Here is a 20,855-nt window from a genome sequence, read left to right as displayed (position 1 = left end):
CTGTGTGTGCCACAGAGCTTCCTGCAGGGCTGCCCACATGAGAGAAGGGAGGGGCAGTTTGAGTCACCCAGCTCTGCCCCTTCTGAAAATGGCAAGTGTTGTCTTAGCAGTGCCAGGGAGGTGGGAAGGAGTCTAATGTAACCTCTTGGGTCACAGCTGCTGTCAAATAGGTGAGAAAAGAGACAAGGCAGTTGTCACATGAAACTGCAGGCTGGCTTCCCTGACTGGGAATCGAACCCAGGCCACAGCAGTGAGAGTGCTGGATCCTAACCACTAGACCATCAGGGACACATGAAACTTGCCTTTTTGCTCACCTATACTAGCCTTTCACAGGCCATTTTCTGTCCACTTCAGGATGGGGGGGGGGCATCCATTTTCCCTTGCCCAGAGGTGACAAGAACAGAAACCAAACAGAACATCAAAGCAGCCAGACTGAGTCATGTGAGTTGTCCAGCTAGCCCAGGATCCTGTCTCACAACAGCAGCCGATTTCATTGTCCCGAGGGAATCCTCAGGACAGACAGTTATTAAGTGATCCCTCCTGTCGCCCATTCCAAGCTTCTAGAATACACCAGCTCGGTACACCTGCCCTGTCCATCCAGGTTAAATGCCATTGATTGACCTTTCCTGCATTAAATATTCCAGTTCTGTTTTGGACCTTCTTGTAGATTTCACCTTCACAACATCCTCTGGCAAGGAGTTCCACTGGGCGCAGAAATGTTTCCTTTTGGTTTATTTTTAACTTGGTTTCTGGGCTTCCTGAGGCCCTTTCACACACAAGGGCTTTCTCTGCAGCATGCTGGGGGGAGAAACCCCTGAGCCAGTGACACGGACTGACCTGGCGCAGGCCAACAAGGGGGGTTTCAGTGAAGCTACATGTAAATGGATCCATCTAGTAACCCCTGCCAGCCACACGCACAAGGGAGGGGACTTTAGCCAAGAAAGCAAGGACTCTGAGGGAGGGTTGGAAGTGAAGGGTGTTAATCAGATGGACGGGAGTTTCCAATGCTGGGCTGTGGCTAAGATGGATGAGGGGATGTCACAGGGCACTAGCATGGCCGGGGAACAGAGAGGGCCCTGCTGCACCGAGAGACATGGCAAAGCCTGGGATTGAACCAGGAACCTTTAAATATTTTATCTTAGGCTCCCCACACTGAGCTACCCATAAACCCCTCTAGCTGGTTATTAACTGTCCGGGATGTCTGGCAGCCGTGTCACAAACATGATGCCGTCGTGCCCGGCCCAGGAAGGCGAGACTGGTGTTTCCTGCCACCTGCAGTTTGACTGGCTCCTTCCCCCCATTCCTGCCTTAGCTCCCGGGCTGACCTGGCAGCTGAAGTGGTCGGGGGCCCAGCAGCCTGGGCAGGGAGTCGGGTGGCCAGACCCTGGTGGCAAGAGTCTTGATGCTACTTGTTTCCCTGCCCCCTCTGGTGCCCTCACTCCCCACCCGCAGCCCCTGCTGCCTGCCTGGGTCCCTGTGCTGTGTCAGACGCTCAATGAACCCTCCTGTTTCACACGGGCTGGGCGTGGCTCTGGGCTAGGGCACAGGGCTGTGTCATTCCCTACGGGAGCGGGAGGCCCCCAGAGCCCAGAGCGAGTGGACTCCCCACGGGGCGCACGGTGAGAGACAGGGGGCTGGCGGCTCAGGGAGGGGCGGTCCCAGGAGGCAGAGGGCACCTGTGACTCTCGGCTGGCAGCTGACACTCTGCTCCTTGCTTCCCTCCCGCTGCTTCACCTCCCAGGGCTTCTTTCTCCTTCCCTGTCCATAGCAGGCAGCTACACAAAGGCAAGTCACCAAACCAGACACCCCTGTGGCCAGCATGGGGCTTGCACCCACGACCTGGGCGTTATCAGCATCAAGCTCTAAACAGCTGAGCCAGCAGCCCACGAGGGGCCCTTTGGGAAAGACCCCACAGGCAGTGCAGGGACGTCTCTGCCGCTGCCATGAGCTCGTCTCTGATGGGGCCACGGGCGACTCACTGAGATGTGGGCTGGCTAGTGCAGAAGTCAGAGGAGCAGGAGCCTGGGTGGGTTCAGGGGGGCCTTGAGCAGGAGCAGGTTCGGGGGAGGGGCTGCTGGGCCACTGAAGCAGGTGACCAGTGATTGGCAGCAGCGCTGTGGGCTGGGCACATGGTCCCATCACCTGGACATATGGAGCCTCCCTCTGCGGCTTGGGCTGGAGGAGCCATGGGCCAGCCACTGCAGCAGCAGGAATTTGGGATCAGGTCACCCCACTGGGGACAATGGAGGGAAGAGAAGAGTTTTCCCTGCCATTAGGGGAAAGCTGGCCAGACCCTTTTAGCCACTGGGTCTGCGCAGGCTGGATCCTCCTCCTACCAGTTCTCTGGCCTGAGTCCTGCAAAGCTCTCAGCCTTTTGCCTGTTTCTGCTTCCCTGTCCATAGCAGGCAGCTAAAGACTGTGTCTAGGGGGGAGCAGAGAACGAGTAGTAACTGCAGTGAACAACCATGTGGCCAACATGGGGCTTGAACCCATGACCTTGGCATTATTAGCACCACGCTCTAACCAACTGAGCTAGCCGGCCTTCTGAAACTGATCTCACAAATGGCCCTTTCAGAAAGGCGCCTCTTCTCTGACAGGGCCACTAGCAACTCACTGTGATGTGGGCTCACTAGTCCAGATGCTTTGAGGTTTGGTCAAGGTGGCTGGCGGCCGGCATGGCGCACTGAGACCCAGGGCAAAGAAGCAGCCGGAATCTCTTGCTGCCAGCACCTTGCCTCCCAGCTTCTTCCCTGTCGGCAGCAGCCGCAGCCCCTTTCGGCCACTGGGAAGAGAGGCAGGATTGGGGCCAAGCAACGAGTCAGGCTGAGGGGGACAGGCAAAGCTCATCTTGTCTTGCAGGGCCACTGGCAACAGCTTCTCTCTTGTGCGCTGCTGCTGAGGAGAAAAACACCCTGAGAGGGACCAGAAAGAACAATTTAAAAGATTGTTTGGGGGGGGGGCACCTGCTAGCACCAGGGGGACAAGAGTCAGAGCCTGGCAGCTCCTGGGGACCACACAAGAGACCACAAGGGTAAGCAGCAAGCTCCAGGCAGGTTACGTTTTAGGGCCCAGCCCATCTCAGCCAGGCAGACCATAGCATCAGACTGAGCTCCAGGGGGCATCAGACACCCAGCAGGAGGCACAGAACTCTTTCTCTGGGGAGCCTGCAGATAAGGAGCCCAAAGCTCATAAAGTTGGAGGGTTTTGCAGCAACCAGCCCAACCCCAGCAAGTCCCACAGAGATTTGAACTCGGATCACATGATTCAGAGCTCTGAGTGCTGCCTCTTACACCATGGCTACATCTAGACTGGCATGTTTTTCCGGAAATGCTTTTAACAGAAAAGTTTTCCGTTAAAAGCATTTTCAGAAAAGAGCGTCTAGATTGGCAGGACACTTTTCCGCAAAATCACTTTTTGTGGAAAAGCGTCCGTGGCCAAACTAGATGCGCTTTTCCGCAAAAAAAGCCCCGATTGCCATTTTCTCGATCGGAGCTTTTTTGCAAAAAAGAAATCTCTGCTGTCTACACTGGCCCTTTTGTGCAAAAGTCTTTTGGAAAAAGACCTTTGCCCGAATGGGAGCAGCACAGTATTTCCGCAAAAAGCACTGATCTCTTACAGTAGGGAGTCAGCGCTTTTGCAGAAATTCAAGTGGTCAGTGTAGACAGCTGGCAAATTTTTCTGGAAAAGCAGCTGATTTTCTGGAAAAACTGGCCCGTTGAGACACAGCCCATGGGACCTACATGAGCCAGTAGTGATTCAATTAGGCTGAACTGGAGTTCTGGCTCATGGCCACTCGGACCAGCTTTGCTTGTTTTCCTTCCACCCAGAGCCCCCTTCTTCTCCTGGGCTGCAAGGAGCCTCCCTGGGATGCCCTGAGACAGGCACAGGGCTCTGCCTCCCCATAAGCAGCCCCACCCCACCCAACTGGCTTTGGCAGAACAAGCAGGGGGGCGGGGCTAGCTAGACTGCTCCCTTCTTACACACTTTGAAATGTCCATTCCTAAACAGGACTGTGTGGCCTAAAAGAAAAGGCATCGGACTTTGGGTCAGAAGACTGAAGGGTTGAGTCCCTTTGCAGTTGTGTTGACTGTGCGTGTGGGTTCTGGTGTCTTATGCTTGGAATGGTTCTCTGTAACAACGTGTGTCCATTGGAAGGCCTCTAGCTATTTGGCAGATCTAAACTAAAACCTTCTGCAGGCAGAGTGGCAGCAATTAATTATAAAGCCTGAGCTCATGTTCCACCTAAATGGCATTTCAATAGGGTCACACTAGGCTGTGACCAGGGGGTCTGATCCTATTGACCCGCACCGTCACCAAGTAAGAAACAGATCTAAGGGTGGGTAGAGAGAACTTAGTTAACAGCATTTGTTCAGAAAAAAAACTGCTTAGCAATAGTTGAGTTTGTGCAATTGGCATTCTATGATTATCATCCTCACTTTCCTAGTGTTTGTCTGTGGGATCACTGTCTGGTTTGTAGCTGTTTCTGTCGGCTGTATCATTAATGTTGCTGGGGGAAAATCAACAAAGGCGGTGCAGTATGATTGGTTAGGTAAATCATAATAGTATGTTAGCTTTGGTTAGTAACATTATACTAAAATAATTGGTTAAGCAGGACTCAATTATCACTATATAGATAAGAAGAAGGAAAAGGGGAAACGAGAAGAGGAAGAAGGAGGGAAAGGGAAAGGAAGGGAGAAGACCAAGGAGGAGGAGGGAGACCTGGAAGCAGAACTCACCTCCAAGGCAGCCTCAGACCAGAGCGCCCAGGACCCCTCTGCATGACTATTGAAATGGTTTGCTGTGTGAATTCTGACAGGTGACGTCAGGCCTGGGCACTGGGATTATTTACCAGTTTCCCTGAGCTACTAAGACTCAGAGCTGTGATGGCTGAGTGGTTAAAATGTTGGACTAGAAATCTGCGAGGGTTTCCCTGCGCAGGTTCAAATCCTGCTCACAGGGAGGCCTGTGTTTTGGTCACACCCCTTCCTAGGGCAACAAGGTACCCAAATTACCCAAACTCTGAGACTCCTGAGAAGAACGTGCCTGTCCCAGCAGAAGGGACACATGGGCTATCTTTACACTTGTAGCTTCTTGTAGCTTCTTGCATGAGTAATATGCAAATGAGGCTAAGTGTGGAATATTGCTGAGCCTCATTTGAATAGCTAATAAGCCACCACTTTTTTCAGAAGAGACTCTTACACAAGAAGGAGCGTCTACACTGCCCCTTCTTGCGCAAGAAAAACCCTCCTGCGCAATGCAATTACACCAATTAATTTTCACTAAACCCCATTATCAGACTACCCAGTGTACATTCCTACCTTCCTTTGTGCACACAACATACCTGGGACTCTAATTACTGGCCATCTGCCTTTCACACAGATCACTGATGCTTGCCACTTTCAAGTACATTCACATGGCAGCTGTTTAAACACACTGTGCTTCTATTCCATCATCAGCACAAGAGCCCGTGAGTTAAGGAAGGGCACCAGCCAGCATCAGGCTTGAACCCATGACCCTAAGATTAAGAGTCTCATGCTCTACCAACTGAGCTAGCCAGACTGTGGGAGAAAAGTTTCCTAATATCCCATCTCAGGGTAACAGGAGCCAAGTGTTCTCCACTGCCTGACTCAAGGCTCTTTCTTGCCCCTAATGTGGGGTTCTGGTCTGTGGAGAGGTTTGAAGTCGAACCCCACTCCCAACACACCCACTTCTTTCCCCACAAGGAACGGCCCCATTTCCATCTCTCCAGGGACAGGAGAAGGGCTCTGGCCTGGTCTCTGCAAAATGCTCAGCCTGTTTCATTTTCTGCAGGAACGAGTGGGATTCATGCGCCCTGTTCCCCAGTGACAAGTGTGTGTCCTCTTCCCCCCTTTCCACAGACACAGCAGACTAGGGGTCTATGAGGCCCCTTCCTACTTGGCCTCCCACAAACCTGGGGGGAAAAGCTGCTAGACCCCAGCCCTCCTGGGCTAAGCCATGGTAGCAGGATTCACTCCCATCTTCTCCTGCCTGTGCCCTGGTGCTAAGGTGCCGGCCCCTTTCCTGCTGCCCTAACTCTTATTCCCACAATGCACTTTGTGCAGGGGCCATTGGTCTTTGTAAAAAGGTGCGTGGCTGGGAGCCAGGACTCAGGACGCTTCCCCAAATCGCCGCTCTGACCCGCTCACACTGTCTGGCTGCCTCCAGCACAGGCTGAGCTCAGGGGCCAGGTGGGTGACCTGCCCTGCAGCTGTGATGGCATCAGGCCCTTCCCGCTGGCCTGCTCCATCTGGAGATGGAGCTCCAGTGGCCTCAGACACCCAGCAAGAGGAACAAAACCTCTCTTATTGAGCCTCAGGGCATAGAAGTCAAAGCACATGAACCTTGTAACAACCAGCTGAATCTTAGTAGGTCCCACTGAGATTTGAACTCAGATTGCAGGATTCAGAGTCCTGAGTGCTGCCCCTTACACCATGGGACCTGTGGTGTGACAGTGCAGTGGGCACCTCTGACTCTCAGCTCTCAGGCTGGCCTCTGCTCTCCTGGCTCCCTCCAGCTGCTTCATCTCCCCGGACTCCCTGTAAGAAATGTGTCACTTTCACCCCTGGGAGCAGCTCAGCCATGCAAAGGGGCTGCCTGGGGCAGGACATTAGCCCTGGAGGGCAGGGGTGGGTGTGGCAGTGACATCACAAGGGCCTTTTGCAGCCCCTCAGCTTATTGGCTAAAGGAGGTTGGGAGGTGATGACCTCACAGCGAGTCCATGACAGTGGCCAGCTGGGACAGGCTGCAGGGCAGGGGCCATCTCAGAGCCTCCCCCCCCCCCCCCCCCCCATGGCTTTGCTGCAGGGAGTCTCCTTGAGAGTTGCCCTTGAGGCCTTTTCGGAGCCTTCTCCTTTCCCACGACTAACTGACCTAGATGACAGATGTTGCTGTGGAGAAGGGAAGAGCCTCCAAGAAGGCCTTTGTAAATGCAGCAGGGGAATTAGCTCAAGTGGTAGAGCGCTTGCTTAGCATGCGAGAGGCAGTGGGATCGATGCCCACATTCTCCAACTGTGACTCAGCTCTTATCCCTTACCTTCACTGTCAGGGGCTCAGTGGCCCTCTTCCTACCTGCTCTCCCAAAAGAGACAGACCTGGCTCCCCTTTCTTTGCCACCAGCAATTGCCATGCTGCAAAGCAGAGAGTGGAGATATCAGGCTCTGTGGTGCAATGGAAAGCATGTTGGACTTTTAAGCTGCAACAAAATACAGAACTATGCAGCACTTTAAAGACTAACAAGATGGTTTATTAGATGATGAGCTTTCGTGGGCCAGACCCACTTCCCACTTCCTCAGATCAAATAGTGGAAGAAAATTGTCACAACCACGTATAGCAAAGGATACACTTAAAAAAACCAAACACATATGAAAAGGACAAATCAAATTTCAGAACAGAACGGGGGTGTGGGGGGGGAAGGTAAATGTCTGTGAGCTAATGATATTAGAGGTGATAATTGGGGAAGCTATCTTTGTAATGGGTAAGATAACTAGAGTCTTTGTTAGGACCCCGCCGTAAAGTGTCGAATTTTAGCATGAATAACAGTTCAGAGGATTCCCTTTAAAGTGCAGTTTTAAAAGGCTTTTGAAGCAGGATGCAGGTAATTAAGTCATTGAGATAATGTCCTTTCTGAGTTAAAATGGCAAGAAACTGGTTTTTTTCTGTATTTTGTTTCAGCTACCCTAGACTAACATGGCTACTTTTCTATCGCTATTTTAAGCTGCAGTGATTCATGTGAACCCAGCTAGACATTCAAAGGTTGTGGGTTCAAGTCCCATGAGTGTCACTTGAGCTGCTTTCTCATTTCCAGGGCGCAGCTTTTACAGACCAGGCAATCCTTAGGGTGAAACTGGGGTGGGCTTGAGTCCAGACAGTTCCCAGCAGACCCCAGTGAGGATGGAGGGAAGGGCTGGTTCTTGCGGTTGGGGCTGGGAGTTGTTCTGAAAGGCTTCAGGTGCCATTAGATCGTTTCATCCTTCCCTGTCTCCTACCAGTGCTGAGCAACACTCAGGCTGTGTCTGCCCTACACTGCTCTTCTGGGAAAAGCTACGCAAATTTCAAAACCCAATTTGTGCAGCTTTTTCTTCTGCTTTTTTTTTTTTGGAAGAGGCTTTTCGGACATTTGGCCTGTTACACTGGGCAAGTCACACAAGGGAGGCAGCAGACAGAGCCAGCCAAATGCACCAGCCTCCCAGGGCGGGGAGGCCAAGGCACAAGCAGCTGCCTGGCCTAATTTATCTGGCTTCCCCAGGTTGGCACCCAGGGGCATTATCAGCTGACGTCACCCCCCTCTGTCGTATGAGCGTTGGGCTCATCAATAAGCTGGTCATCAGCAGCTACCTGGGCACTGCAATAAGAGAAGATGCTGTGTTTCTTCCTGGATTTGAACCGGGGACCTTTTGAGTGTCAGGCAAACATGGTAACCACTACACCACAGAAACACATTTCAAGGGATGGAACTTGGCTGACTGTTCTGTTTCTAGCTCTTTCTCACACCCTGGTCTGGAGGGGAGGAGGATGCTCCTTGTGAACACTCCACCTCTTGTTCTCAGGGAAGTGCCTAATTTCCTCACCAGCCCCTTGAGATTTGTAGCTCAAAGCTGGAGCTGCTGTGGAAGGAGGTGAAGCTACAGAAGCTGACGGGGGACAATCAGCAGGCGGAGGGTTATTTTTTCTCCCCCCTGGGCTGATGTGGCTAGAACTGAGGAGAAGAAAATCCTCTTCCCTTCTCCTCAGAAGATGGAAATTGCAGTTGGTTCTCTCTTTAGTTCTACTAAAGCTGGACCCCAGGACTAGACTTTTTCTTTCTAAAACCCTGGTGAAAACTGAGAGCCAATTGCTCACAGGCTGAGAATGTGAGTTAAGGAAGGGCACCGCCCAGCATGCGGCTTGAACCCATGACCCTGAGATCAAGAGTCTCAGGCTCTACTAACTGAGCTAGCCAGGCTGCATGGGAAAAGTTTCCTAATATCTCATCTCAGTGTAACAGGAGCCAAGTGTTCTCCACTGCCTGACTCAAGGCTCTTTCTTGCCCCTAATGTGGGGTTCTGCTCTGTGGAGAGGTTTGAACTCGAACCCCACTCCCAACACACCCACTTCTTTCCCCACAAGGAACGGCCCCATTTCCATCTCTCCAGGGACTGGTCCGTTCTCTGCAAAATGCTCAACCTGTTTCATTTTCTGCAGGAACGAGTTGAATCCATGCTCCCTGTTCCCCAGTGAGAGGTATGTGTCCTCTTCCCCCCTTTCCATACACACAGCAGTCCAGGGGGCTATGAGCCTCCAGAGGCCCCTTCCTACTTGGCCTCCCACAAAGCTGGGGTGAAAAGCTGCTAGACCCCAGCCCTCCTGGGCCAAGCCATGGCAGAGGTAGCAGGATTCACTCCCATATTCTCCTGCCTGTGTCCTGGTATCCCCCAGGTGTCCATGTTGTTCACTTACCTCTGGGCTTTGGGCACCTGCCCCCATCAAACCTAGTTTAAAGCCTCCTCACTAGGTTAGCCAGTCTGCACCCAAATACTCTTCCCTTCCTTGACAGGTGAACCCCAACCCTGCTGAGCAGCCCTTCCTGCAACAGCATCCCATGGGCAAGGAAGCCAAAGTCCCCTGCCCACGGAGCTTTCTGTAGCTTTCTGTGCCCAGGGGGCCAGACACCGCCTGGACTCCATGGCTGGAGGGAAGTGGGGAATGGCTGCACTTTGGGAGTCAAAATTGTTGTCTGGAAACATAAAGAGCCATTTTAAAGCTGCTTTGGAGGAGGGCACCATGGCTTAGCTGGCTAAAGCACCTGCTTCATAAACAGGAGATCCTGGGTTCAAATTCCAGTGGTGCCTTGTTGTGACCTTTGCTCACTTTTACTTATGCCCTTCTGGGGCACAGAAGAGGCCTCCCCTGGCCACCCATGGAGCTGCTGGTTCAGGAAAAGGCTGATTTGAGAGGGGTATTGGGAAGAAGGAAACCACAAGCCTGGAGCCCCTGCAGAAGCTGCTGGCACTGGCAAGGCAGGGCTCTGACTGCAATTGCTGGGACAGGAGACCCAGCGCCACACGCCCTTGTGATTCCCTCAGGGGGTCAGGGCCTAGAGAGCCTGAGGGTGCAACCTCTGCAGCTCCTGCAGCCATAGAGAGTCAGGGTCTGTGGGCATCAGGTGCTTCTCACCTGTTGTTCCTTTTTCCAAACACCCCTCCCCAATCAGCCTTTTCCTGAACCAGCAGTTCCATGGGTGGCCAGGGGAGGCCTCTTCTCTGTCCCAGAAGGGCATCAGTAAATGTGAGCAAAGGCTACAATAAGTCACCCCTGTTTATGAGGCAGCTGATTTAGCCTGCTAAGCCATGGTGCCCTCCTTGAAAGGGGCTTTGAAACTGTTCTACTTTATGGTGCCAGACACCCCCCTCCCATTCCAAAGTGCAGCCGTTCCCCATTCCCCTCCAGCTCTTGCCATGACTCAAGGCCTGCGCAGCCCAAGACATTTGATCTAAAACAGAACTGGATCATTTAATGCAGGGAAGGTCAATCAATGGCATTTAACCAGGAAGGACAGGGCAGGTGTCCCTAGCTGGTGTATTCTAGAAGCTGGGAATGGAGGGATCACTTAACAATTGTCTGTCCTGAGGATTCCCACTGGGCAATGGAATTGGCTGCTGTTGTGAGACAGGATCCTGGGCTAGTTGGACAACTGGCATGGCCCAGTCTGGCTGCTTTGATGTTCTCTTTGGTTTTTGTTCTTGTCCCCTCTGGGCAATGGAAAATGGACCCGCATACTGAAGGGGACAGAAAGTGGCCTGTGAAAGGCTAGTGTAGTTAAGGAGCAACCATGTTCATGTGTCCCTGATGGTCTAGTGGTTAGGATTCAGCACTTTCACTGCTGTGGCCTGGGTTCAATTCCCAGTCAAAGAAACCAGCCTCATCTGTATTCATGAAATCTGCATGGTCTTTGCCCTTTTCCATCACAGGGAGGGCCAGTGGGCTGAGGGGAGGGGCTGGGGTGCCAGAGGCAGGCTGTGACTGGCAGACACTCCCAGCAGCCAAGCACATTTCTCAGGCAGCCCCTTCCCTGCGCAGGGGGTACAGGTCACAGGCCTGGGTGAATAAGAGCTTGTGGGGACTGGCCAGGGCTTCAAGCAGGCAGCTTCCATTGGCCACAAACAAGCCTGGAGCAGGGACCAGGCATGAAGCCTTTTCCTCTACAGCTGAGAGACACAAAGGGCCCAGCAGCCCCTTCTCTCAGCTGTGCGTGGGGGCAGGGCGAGCAGGGAATCTGCCTGAGGCTTCTTGCTGCCATGTTGGGTGGCTTCATGGGCTGGATCCAGCCCGCTGGCCTGTATTGCCCAGGCCTGGCTTAGAGGGAACCTTGGCTCTGGCTGTGGGGGAGGGGCACTGTGGAAAGGCCAGTCTCGCCTTCCTGGGCAGGGCATGACGACATGCGGCCAAACATCCTGGACAGAGAATTACAGGCCACACAGGACTTTTATCACAGCCGAAGTAGCTCAATGCACCTATTTTGAAATAGCTTATTTTGTAATTTGGTGCTGGCTACACAGCACTTACTTCGAAATAAATCGCTATTGCGAAACATCCCTCCCTCCTCCTGCCATGCTGGGACGTTGGAATAGCGAGCCCGTTATAGCTTGAAATAAGGGGCTTGCTCTTAAGATGCATCTGTGTGATATGAGCACCGCGTCCTAGAGCTCCGAGCTAGCCGGCCCCCGGGTGTCAGTCTCGCAAGTGGCCCTTTCAGAAAGGAGCTTTGGGCAGCTGCAGGGATGTTGTGGGCTCTGGAACAAGGTGGGTGAGGCAGCAGGGCCTTTTGCAAGCAGGGGAATTAGCTCAAGTGGTAGAGCGCTTGCTTCGGATGTGAGAGGCAGTGGCATCAATGCCCCCGTTCTCAAACTACAGCTCAGTTTTTATCCTTTAATTTCAGTGGCCCCCTCCCTAGTTCTACCTCCTCTCCCAAAAGAGACAGACCCCCAGCAATTGCCATGCTGCAAAGCAGAGAATGGAGATATCAACCCCAGCAGTCTGTCAGGCTCTGTGGTGCAATGGAAAGCACATTGGACTTCTAAGCTGTAATGGTTAATGTGAGCCCAGCAAGACATTCAAAGGTTGTGGGTTCAAGTCCCACCAGAGTCACTTTAGCTGCTTCCTCATTTCCAGGATGCAGCTATTACAGACCAGGCAATCCTTAGGCTGACACTGGGGTGTGCTGGCAGACCATAGTGAGGGTGGAGGGAAGGGCTGGTTCTTGGGGTTGGAGATGGGGGTTGTTCTGAAAGGCTGCAGGTGCCTTTAGACTATTTTCTCCCTCCCTGTCTCCTACCAGTGCTGAGCAACACTCAGGCTGTGTCTGCACTGCACTGCTCTTCTGGAAAAACCTACGCACATTTCAAAACCAAATTTGTGTAGCTTTTTCTTCTGCTTTTTTTGGAAGAGGCTTTTCCAACATTTGGCCTGTGGACACTGGGCAAGTCACACAAGGGAGGCACCAGGCAGAGCCGGCCCAATGCACCAGCCTCCCAGGGCAGGGGAGGCCAAGCCACAAGCCTCCAACAGCTGCCTGGCCTGATTCATCTCCCTTCCCCAGGCTGGCACCAAGGGGCATTCTCAGCTGATGTCACCCCACTCGGTCACATGGGGAGTTGGGCTCATCCCAGGCACAGGCTGGTCAGCAGCAGCTGCACTTACCTGGGCACTCAGGGGAGCAGCAACGAGAGACAACCTCACAGAGGGTCCATGACGGTGGCCAGGTGGGACAGGCTGCAGGGCAGGGGCCATCTCAGAGCTCCCCATGGCTTTGCTGCAGGGAGTCTCCTTGAGATCTGCTCCTGAGGCCAGAGAGAGAATGAGGGTCACAAGCACGAGTGTGAGGAGGAGCCTCATTGGAGCCTTCTTCTTTCCCTTGACTAACTGACCTAGAAGACAGACAAGCTGTTTTGTCGACAAAACCGTGTAGTCTAGACGCAACCCTACATGCAATAACACCTTCTGTCGACAGAACTCTGTTGACAAAAGGTGTTATGCCTCGTAAAATGAGGTTTATCAGCGTCGACAAAACTGCTGAGTTCTGTCGACGTTATGTCGACAGAACTCAGTGGTAGTGTAGACGCAGGTATAGTTTTGTCGACAAAAGTCCACTTTTGTTGATAAAACTCTGTAGTCTAGACACACCCTTAGCCCTGAGCAAGTGGAAGAATTAGCTTGAGTGGTAGAGCACTTGCTTAACATGCGAGAAGCAGTTGGATCAATAGCTGCATTCTCCATTGATGGGGGAGTCCCTGTTTTTCTTTTCCCAGGCAGAGCCACCCAGAGAGCCAAGTGACTCCAGTGGCCCCTCCCTCTTCCTACTTGCTCCCCTCAAAAGCCAGTCATGGCTTAGTTCCAAATCTGTAAACCTCATTGCAAGAAGAATAACGCCTCTTCCAAAATAGCTATTTCAAAACACCCAGAGTGTGGATGCTCCACTGCTGCTATTTTGAAATAGCTCCTGCCCAGGGACATTCAAAGTAATTACTCCCTGGTGCTTCCTGGGGCTCTAAATCAAGGTAGCGCATCCACCTTAGGGGAACCTTCCTTGGACTAATTTTGAGGCTTCCCCCTAGTGTGCATATGCTGTTTCGAAACAAGCTATTTAATTTTTTTTCAAAATAGCGTTTTTTGAAATAAGCGTGCTTTGCAGATGTACCCAGAGGCTACGTCTGGACTGCAGGCTTCATTCGGAAGAAGCTTTTTTTGGAAGGGATCTTCAAAAAAAAACTTCTTCCAGAAGAGAGCGTCCACACTGCAAAAGTGCATTAAAAAAGTGATCTGCTTTTCCGAAAGAGAGAGTCCAGACTGAATGGACGCTCTCTTGCATGTAAGCTGGGATTGCTATGGACGGAATGGCCACCAGGGCACCTGTGCTTTTCCCCCTTTCCTCTTCTTCCAGAAGAACTTTCTTCTCCAACCACACATGCGTTTTTCCAAAAGAGCTCTTCCGCAAAAAGGCTTCTTCCTTGTACAATGAGGATCACCAATGCCAGAGAAACCCTCTGTTCTTTCCATTTTCTTGCAGAAGAAGGGAAAACTGTGTAATGTCGACATATCCTGAGAGCTTAGAGAAGGGGAGGGAGGCAGGACCAGGGGGAGAAGGCTCCATGACTGTGTGAGAGGGAGACTCTGCCATGGCCAGTGGGGAATCGTTGCCTCTGTCAGGGACTCTAGCCCAGACGGCTCGGTTCGTTGTCTGTCTGCAAAGAGACAGGCAACACCAGCAAAGTCCAGTCACAAGCTCTTTACTGAAGAGTGCGCACAGCAATAGCGAGGGGCCCATCTCCAAAGAGAACAGAGCTGCAGGGAAGCCAGGAGCGCAGAGTGTCGGCCGCCAGCCCAGAGTCCCAGGTGCCCTGAGAGCAGCCTTCCTGCAGGTCCCATGTTGCGTGCTCTGTGGCAGCATCACAAGCTGCCTGACAACCAGGGCCAATCCCCCGGTGGGGTCTCTGCTCATGGCCACACAAGGGCTCTTTTGGGGGTGGGGCAGCACAATCTACCCCCTGGGGGGGCCGAGGCTGGTGTGAGAGGGCTGCGATAAAACAGCATCTGTAAGAAAGCTACGTGTGGGGGTGCAGGCTGGGAGGCTCAGGGCAGTGTGTGGGGCTGACGGAGGAGGGCTGGGGGCCGGGGACGCAGAACCGGGGGGTGGTGTGTGGATACGTGTCTGTTTTGGGCAGGTTCCTCACTCCCACGTCCCAGACACATACTGTGGCACAAAGACCAGCAACGGTCCCTGCACAAAGTGTGTCCCAGGGATAAGCGTTAGCCCCAGGAACAAGCATCGCCCTGCAGAGGAGACACCCCTGGTCTGGAGCCAACAAGCCCAGGAGCCGCCCAGCTCAGGATCCCCAGGCACTGACACAGACTCCCTGGCACAGGAGAATCCCAAGTCTCTGTTCTGCTGGCCAGCGGTTTCCTCTCTTCCGCTTCTTGTCAGCTCCTTGCAAAACACCCCACAAGGGTAAGTGAGGGTGAGTGGAGATAAACCCAGCTGTGCTGTAGAGCGGCTGTTAGGTGGGGAAAGAGAGGGGCCCCCTCGGCCTCCTCAAGCAACTCAAACATGTACGAAAACTGCACTTGAAAATATTAACACAAATGTCAGGATGGCCGAGTGGTCTAAGGTACCAGACTCAAGGTCCTGCCTTTCTCTCAGCTAGGTGTGCTGGTCTCTGAATGGACATGTGGGTTCAAATCCCACTCCTGACATGTCTTCTTTTTGATAGCTAGAGAAGTGACCTCATTTCCCTGTCTCTCCTGACATTGCAGGAGCACTTCTCAGCATTTCTCCTACGCTGCATCATTCCTTGGGAATAACGGCCATTACACTGCAATAACAATGGGAGCATCTACCCAGCAATTCCATTATTCCAACTTCTGTAACGCTCCATCCAGACCAGTGGCCTGAGGAGCCAGGAGGTTTCCAGGCTGAAGACAGACAAGCCCACAGGCACAAACCAAGTGAAATCCCAGCCACTTTCTGCTCAGCCCAGCAGGGTCTCCGTGTGGCCCCCAGACCTTTTGTTTGCCATTGCCCAGGTGCAGAGGCCCAGAGTCAGCAACACTCACAGGCCCCACAGGAGGGGGCTGGTTTGATGCTTCACCCCATGGCCCAGCAACGAGCCCCCAAACTCCCCTGTGCTCTGAGAGCCCCATTTGCTGTGTGAATTCTGTGGGGCAGGTTATGTCAGGCCTGGGCACAAGCAGGGTTCAGAACCATCCCACAAGAAAGTCCCTGCTCAAGAGGATTGAGCAGTGTCCTTTGCCAGCAATGTAAGTCCAACCATGTAAGTGTCCCATTCACATGCCCAAACTTTCTCCATACCCCACTCACAGTTGATGCCCTTGCTCAGGGCAGATAAGAGCTCACAGGTGGTTTTCAGAGTTCACCTCCCACTCTTGGGAGGGTGGAGATAGGAGGCATCTCACCCACTCTGTTGGCCACTTGCTACTGCTCCTACCAGCCGCCCGCCAGCCACTCCCTCCAGCCACCCCATCCATGCCGCTGTGGGTGCCAGTGTCTCACCACACTGTGAAATCAGACCAGAGACAGACACTGTCAGTAAAAGCTTCTCTTGGAAACGCTCCTCTGGATGCTGGGCCTCCCTCCCCAGCCCACCAGAGCCGTGTGCTGCTGTCATACGCCTGCTCCATGGACATCTTCCCATTGCAGAGAGCACCCTGAGCCAAACTGTGACTAGACAGCCCCTCTCTCAGCACCCAGGGGCTATGTCTACACTGCAGGCTTCTTACACAAAACTTGAGGAGCATCTATAATGCACGTGCATTCTTGCACAAGTAAATTTATGGCAAAATGTAGGAAAGGAGGGCTTCTTGGGCAAGAGTTATTCCTCTCCCCATGAGGAATAAGCTCTTTTGTGCAAGAGCTCTTGCACAAGAAGGCAGTATGGATGGGCAACAGGGGTTTCTTGCAAGAGAGAGCGTTCACACTGCCATGGACGTTCTTGCACAAAAGCACATGACAGTGTGGACGCGCTGTTGCACCTAGCAGTTCTTGCGCAAAAAGCCTGCAGTGTAGATGTAGCCAGGAGGTGTTTGGGTTTGTTACCAGAACTGAACTTTGTACAACAGCCCAGGGAACACTGTGAAAAGCCAAAACCTTCCAGCCCTGGGTATCCCTGGCCAGCCAGAAAGAAAGGGATTTTCGGTTTCTGTATCCTCACTCATGTGCCCCAGTGGCCTAATGGACAAGGCATTGGCTTCCGAAGCCAGGGATTGTGGGTTCAAGTCCCATCTGGGGTAACACTTGTCGTGTTTCCTAGTGGAGTCTCTTTGGTTTCCTCTTTACCATGTTAGCTGTGCAGGTCCCCTAGAATTGCCATTTTCCCCCAGACAGGACCCCTCAGGAGCAGACAGTGACACTGTGTTAGGTGCAGACAGGAGGAGAGTGTTTCCTAAAAGCTGAGGTGTGCACAGTGGTGTCACTTGCAGAGATGCAGGCGCTGGTGTCTGTGTATGCGCCTTGGCACCTGTTACCCATCGGTACCCACCACCTCTCACTCCCCTGCCAGCACCCAGACAGAAGGCCAGTGCACATGGAGCCAGCGACCGTAGCGAGGGAGGCAGCTGCAGCACAATTCCAGGCTTGGGGCATATTGAACAACTGTTTGAAATATTTGGCTTCCAGCCTCTCAGAGAGCCATGTCACAGGCACAAGCCCCCGGAGACCCCTCTGGCCCTTCCATAGACACATCACAGGACCAAGCAAGTGGCAGCAAGTGCTGGGCACTGTCATGGTCTGGGCCAGAGATAAAGCTGTGGTCCAAGGAGGAGTCTTTGCAAGCCCTGCAGTCCAGGCGGAGGAATGCAGATATTTATGGCTGAATGGTTGACGGCCTTGCAAAGAAAGGCCACCTCCCCCCACCCCAGACCAAGTCAGAGCCAAGGTCAAGTAATTGCGGCAGGGGTATGTGAGGACCCGTAGCTCAGCTCCTGCACTGGGGAAGCACCTTAGCACTGTGCATACTGTGAGGAACTGGACCAAGTCCTGGGGGTTGGGGAACCCCTGTCTCCAGGGACAGTTGTGGAGTCTGGGATGGAGACACCTGGGCAGCAGCGGCCACAGCTTCAGGACAACAAATCTGCTGACCAGCAGCTCCAGGATAAAGAGAAGGAGGATTCCAGGAATGTTGTGACCCTCCCCCTGGAACTGGTCCCCGAGATGCAGGAGGCCTCCCAAATGTCTTCGGGAACCTGGGAGGGAACATCAGGTGAGTGCTGTGAGGTTGCAACACACACAGGGCAGGCGGGAGCACAGGGGGTGATGCGCTATTGTGATCTGTCATGCTGATCGTAGGTAGGGGGACACCACACATGTGTGACCCCATAGAGGGCCGTCCTTCCCCCACCATGTGTGCAAGGCACCACCTGCTCCTGCAGAATGTGCTGCCAACGGCTAATTTCCTAACACTGGATGCAAGCAAGCAAGTGTAATAGGGGTGTAGCTCAGTGGTAGAGTGTTTGACTACAGGCAAAGTGGTTCCTGGGTTCAACTCCAAGTGCCTGCTGAAAGGTTGGCCAACTTCATTGAAACCTTTGCATCTCCAGTTGCATCAGATTCTGTATTTCTGCTGTGCAGAGATTCCTAAATTACTGCAAACCCCTAGGCTGTGTCTACACTGGGCTATTTATTCCAGAGAAGCAGCTACTTTTCTGGAATAACTTGCCAGCTGTCTACACTGGCCCCTTGAGTTTCTGGAAAAGCACTGATGATCTACTGTAAAATTGTCAGTGTTTTTCCAGAAAAACTATGCTGCTCCCGTTCAGGCAAAAGTCCTTTTCCAGAAAAACTGTTCCAGAAAAGGGCCAGTGTAGACAGCACAGTAGTCTTTTCCGCAAAAAAGCCCCGATCGCGAAAATGACGATCGGGGCTTCTTTGCAGAAAAGCGCGTCTACATTGGCCACAGACGCTTTTCCGGAAAAAGTGCTTTTTCCGGAAATACTTATAATGGAAAACTGTTCCGTTATAAGCATTTCCAGAAAAGGCTGCCAGTGTAGACGTAGCCTTAATGTGTTCCTGTGTCAATGCACATAAACCAGGCAAACCCATCTCAACTGAAACAAGTTCAAATCTGCTGTGTGTCTGGTTTCTACTCCCATCAGTTCAGCAAGGGTGTGATCTGAAGGTCCTTGGTCTACCTGCTCTATGCTGTGCAGAAGAACAAGAATCACACCCAGAGGGGGAGGAATGGCCACAATCAATCTTCTGGAGTTTGATTTAGCAAGTCCAACTAAGACTCACGAAATCAAATTCAGAGGGTACCCCACGAGCTTCTAGGACTTCTGCTCTTTGCTCCCGTTGGGTTTCTGCAGTAAGGACACAGCCAGGCTCAACTGAAGGAAGCCAACTCTCACTACTTAGGGTATGTTTACACTTGCACCCTCTTTCCAAGAAGGGATGCAAATGTAAAGATTGAAAACTGTAAATGAAGCCACCAGGGACACATACAATGAGCCTGCAGAAAAATGAAACAGCTGAGCACTTTGCAGAGAACAGGCCAGAGCCCTGCTGGGAGAGGCTCCATCATGCACAGACTCTGTGCAGGGCCAGACTGCTGGGAGGAGGCTCTGGCCATGGACTTTCCTCCCCTCTCTGTTACCTCCTGCACTTGGGGCTGAAAGGGACGTGGGCTGCAGGCTGGTCCTGCCCAGCTGCCTTCCCCAGTGGGAGCAGAAAATGCTCATGGAAGGGCTCACACATTGTCCCAATGCACTCGCCTGGGGGGCCTGAATTCTTGCTGCTCCTGGGTTCACCCAAATGCCCCTTCTGGGGGGGGGCGGGCTCCCCAGCTCTCACCCGTCCTGTCACACAAAGCTTGCAAATGGGTTGATTTTCCTCCATCTCCCCTTGCTTGCTGCTGGGCTAAAAGAAATCCTGAAACCAGCCCCGTCTCCTGTCACTGGAGAGATGGCCCTGTGCTGGGATATGAGAAAGGATCCCAGTGATGCTCCTCGCAGCCCAGGAGAAGAAGGGGGCTCTGGGTGGAAGGAACCCAAGTAAAACAGGTCCCAGAGGGCATAAGCTGGGCACCAGCTTGGTCCAGTTGAGTGAGGGGAGATTGGTCCCATGGTGTCAAGGGCAGCGCTCAGGACTCTGCTGCTGCTGGCAGGGAAGAAACTGGGAGGCAAGGTGCTGGCAGAAAGAGATTCCGGCTTCTCTTTGTCCTGGGTCTGCCGGCCGCCAGCCACCTCGACCAACCCTCAAACCAGCTGGACTAGCCAGCCCATGTCACAGTGAGTCGCCAGTGGCCCTGTCAGAGAAGAGCCATTGGCAGCTGCAGAGACGTCCCTGCTGCTGCCTGAGGCGCCTCTCTTGAAAGGGCCACTGGTGAGCTGCATTTCTGTAGGCTGCTTAGCTCAGTTGGTTAGAGCGTGGTGCTAATAACGCCAAGGTGATGGGTTCAAGCTCCATGCTGCCCACAGGGGTGTTTGGTTTGGTAACTTCCCTTCCTTTGGCTGCCTGCTAGGGACAAGGAAGCAGAAATAAGCAAAAATGTGAGCTTTGCAGGAAGCAGGGCAGAGATCTGGTAGGGGGAAGCTGCAGCCTGCACAGCCCCAGTGGCTAAAAGGGCCTGGGCCTGGCTTCCTGTCCCCAAAAGCAGGGGAACTGATGCCCAAATTCCTGCTGCTGCAGTGGCTACCTCAAGGCACCAGCTGGGGGGGCAGGCTCTGGAGCCCAAGCCACATGGGGAGACTCAATATGACCGGGAGGCCTGGAGCGTGTGTTCCCTGCACAGAGGCTGCTGCTGGGGGCCTGCTTCAGTGGCCCAGCAGCTCAAGTTCCCCTGAACCAGCATCTCCCCCTGGAGCCACCCCCCAGCGCTGCTGAGGCCCCTGACATGAGGCAGTGGGACCAGGGCTTTGTCCAAGGATTGTTGTGGAGTTTGTGAGGGAGACGCCTGGGCAGCAGCAGCTGCAGCTTCAGGATGACAACGCTGATGACCTGTAGCTCCAGGAGGAGGATTCTAGCAGTGTCGTAACCCTGCCTTGGAGCCAGCTCCTGGTCTTCCCGCTTCAGGATGACAATCTGCTCCTGCAGGCAGTGCTGCCAGGTGCTAAGTTCCCAACACTGGGCTGAAAAGTACAACCACTGTCGGGTGTAACTCAGTGGTAGTGTTTGAGTGCCGATTGTAGACGTCCTTGGTTCAATCTCAAGTGCCCCCTTTAAAAAGTTGATTATCCTAAGTGAAATATTTGCACCCAGGTGTGTCAATCATGGATTTCTATTGTACAGGGATTCTTAAAATGTCAGCAAAACCCTCGTGTGTCCTTGTGCCAATGCATGTAAACCAGGCAGA

The 20,855-nt window shown here is 53.1% G+C and overlaps 1 protein-coding gene and 6 non-coding genes across 7 annotated transcripts in view; 4 read left to right on the top strand and 3 right to left on the bottom strand.

Moving 5' to 3' along the window:
* LOC142821621 (zinc finger protein RFP-like) overlaps positions 1 to 20,855 on the top strand; it is a 411,497-nt gene that overhangs the window by 263,402 nt on the left and 127,240 nt on the right. The gene's annotated exons all lie outside the window — the stretch shown is intronic.
* Positions 217 to 288, bottom strand: TRNAE-CUC (transfer RNA glutamic acid (anticodon CUC)). The gene has a single exon. It is a non-coding gene; the product is annotated as a tRNA-Glu (tRNA).
* Positions 2,469 to 2,542, bottom strand: TRNAI-AAU (transfer RNA isoleucine (anticodon AAU)). Its single transcript has one exon. It is a non-coding gene; the product is annotated as a tRNA-Ile (tRNA).
* On the bottom strand, positions 6,389 to 6,460 carry TRNAQ-CUG (transfer RNA glutamine (anticodon CUG)). Its single transcript has one exon. It is a non-coding gene; the product is annotated as a tRNA-Gln (tRNA).
* On the top strand, positions 10,840 to 10,911 carry TRNAE-UUC (transfer RNA glutamic acid (anticodon UUC)). The gene has a single exon. It is a non-coding gene; the product is annotated as a tRNA-Glu (tRNA).
* Positions 12,040 to 12,144, top strand: TRNAR-UCU (transfer RNA arginine (anticodon UCU)). The gene is made up of 2 exons: positions 12,040 to 12,076; positions 12,109 to 12,144. It is a non-coding gene; the product is annotated as a tRNA-Arg (tRNA).
* Positions 16,728 to 16,800, top strand: TRNAR-CCG (transfer RNA arginine (anticodon CCG)). Its single transcript has one exon. It is a non-coding gene; the product is annotated as a tRNA-Arg (tRNA).

The sequence above is a fragment of the Pelodiscus sinensis genome, chromosome 19, assembly GCF_052426305.1.
Source record: "Pelodiscus sinensis isolate ZL-2025 chromosome 19, ASM5242630v1, whole genome shotgun sequence".
NCBI lineage: Eukaryota > Metazoa > Chordata > Testudines > Trionychidae > Pelodiscus > Pelodiscus sinensis.
The sequence above is the reverse complement of the archived record's forward strand: the minus strand, read 5'-3'. Positions and strand labels throughout refer to the sequence as shown.